The following is a 2,564-nucleotide window of genomic DNA, read 5'->3' as shown; positions in this document are numbered from 1 at the left end:
GGTATTAAGTTTTCAGTTTGTGGTGTCTATTTCAAAATTATATTTATTGTGTCATATCGTCTTAAACATACCTTATGCAACAGTTAAATCTGCCTATTGCAGGTTTTTCTTTAGGCCTAAAATGTTATTTAAATTATTAATTAGACATTAATTAACTTACCCAGATCATAATCAACTCTCTATGTCATCGCTAGCCTGTGATATTTATTGGATTACGATCCGATTTGCTGCTCAACTTTCATTCATGATTTAATGGATAATTTAGACTATGTTTTTTATCGTACCGACTTTAGTAATGATGATCGAGGCTAGGCCGGAATTTCAATCGCTTAATTCTCGGTACAGATTGGATCAATTTAAATGAAATTTTCAGCAAATTGGCTTTATATTATCTAGTTTGTAACTATTATAGTGAGAACTGCAAGCTCTTTATCTAATCTCCCATAATGTATCTTTAACTATTATAGTGAGAACTGTCAACTCTTTATCTAATCTCCCATAATGTATCTTTAACGATTATAGTGACAACTGCCAGCTCTTTATCTAATCTCCCATAATGTATCTTTAACGATTATAGTGACAACTGCCAGCTCTTTATCTAATCTCCCATAATGTATCTTTAACTATTATAGTGACAACTGCCAGCTCTTTATCTTATCTTCCATAATGTATCTTTAAACAAAACGAAATCAATGGAGTATAGCGTCCTTAGTTTCTGCAAATGAAATGAAATTGTGTTTAACGTCCTAGTCTTCTACACCGACTAGGTGCTATGGTGGAAAAATTTCCCTAAATCTTACATCGAATTCCAACTGTCAAGAGCTCTTTTATTTGCACGCCTTCTTTCCATCCAAAAGCTAGACACTTTCCTATACTAGTGGCAAGGGGAAATCATGCTACAAACATCCTGAACAACTTCGTCGGCGGTCACCCATCCAAGTACTGACCGGGCCCGACGTTGCTTAACTTCAGTGATCGGACGACAACTGGTGTTTTCAACGTGGTATGGCCGTAGAAGAGAAAAGGTGAATAAAACCCGTAGTTATCCTTACCAACGTGACCAGAAAATGTTGGGTTGTTTTGTTTTTGGTTTTTTTGTTGTTGTTTTTTTTTTGGGGGGGGGGTCAAACAAAAACGCGTCTACAGCACCCGGTGTTCCCAGGCGGTCACCAATCCAAGTACTTATCGGGTCCGATATTGCTTAACTTCAGTGGTCAGATTAGAACTGGGACTCATTATGGTTTAAATAGCTAGGTAAAATTATGGAAAGAATATGTTTTAAATCTGCTGTCAGAAGATTTTCTCTTCTTGAACAGAATTATTTTGGTTGAATATAAAACATAATCATTATTTGTAAAAGAAATACTTTATTTTCTGTGCAGGTGCATGATTGGAGTTGACAGTTACAAAAATGTAAGGACAGAGTTTAATAAATAAAAAAGCAAGACGCCAGTTGCAGATATCAAAAATGGTTGTCATAATATAAAAACGGCTTTACACCACAAAATGCTTCTTTCGAAATTAAAATTTCCTATCTATGTTAGTGTTCAAGTTGTTGCTTCCATTAATTTTATCAATTTCTTTAAGTTACATGCCAATCAAAGTTATTGCCTAAAAACTACGAAACGTTTTAATATTTATAGCGTTCTGAACCTCAACAATATTATTTTAGATGAATGCATAATCAAATTAGTATTTTCATTTTAATTTAGAATTATCTTAAAGAGCAGTGTTTCCCAAATTTTTCCCACCATGCCCCACCTTTTGATAAGGCAAAATCCGCTGCCAACAGCATTTATACAGACGCATAATTCAAATAAAAACTTAAAGTCCATGATAAGAATATACCTTCAACAAAAGAAATTCATTTAGCTATTCACACAAATACAAATTAAGACATTTAAACAAATGCAGATACCCGTACCTATAATATCCCATCAGCGACATCTTGCCAAGGCAGTGTCGAATTTCAGCTATTTAGGGTTTACCGTTCTGTAACATGCACTGGCAACATCACGAGAGCCACAGTTGTTCGCCAAATCTGGACAAATTCAAACCTGCACCATTGACAAGGAAGGGCAAGCTGGATAACAATCTCACCAATGGTTAATGAGCCAGCATCATATTCATTGAGCCTTCGCGTCTCTGACACATTAATATTGTTCGATTTCAAATATTTCTATGAAACATACATTTTCATATAGTGTATTCATACAGAATCGAATTTAAAAAATCAGCAAACGGAGAGGTTGTATCTTTAAGTCCAATTGTAACATGGATGGGAAATCTTCCTTTGTTCTTTTCGTTGAATATGCAGATTGTTTTCCCTCTAGTAGATTGGATGGAGCTTAACCGTGCAATAACTAGACATGTTCAATGTTATTGCACACTTTTGCTGGTTTACGCTAGTTTTAGTAGAAATCTTATAGAGAAGTGGGTGGGTTTTCTGTGCAATAACAATAAGCATGTTGAGCAGTGGTCACTGTTACAAGTCATTTATGGCACGCTTAATGAAAGCCGTGCTATAAATATAACTTGCTAAATGCCATGGAACAAAATATAAT

The 2,564-nt window shown here is 34.9% G+C and overlaps 1 pseudogene; it reads right to left on the bottom strand.

Moving 5' to 3' along the window:
• Nucleotides 1-893: 893 nt before the first annotated feature.
• On the bottom strand, nucleotides 894-1,017 carry LOC126808334 (5S ribosomal RNA; annotated as a pseudogene).
• Between the last annotated feature and the right edge of the window lie 1,547 nt (nucleotides 1,018-2,564).

The sequence above is a fragment of the Patella vulgata genome, chromosome 9 (assembly GCF_932274485.2).
Source record: "Patella vulgata chromosome 9, xgPatVulg1.2, whole genome shotgun sequence".
NCBI lineage: Eukaryota > Metazoa > Mollusca > Gastropoda > Patellidae > Patella > Patella vulgata.
Note: the sequence above shows the minus strand (reverse complement) of the source record. Positions and strands in the feature narration are given on the sequence as shown.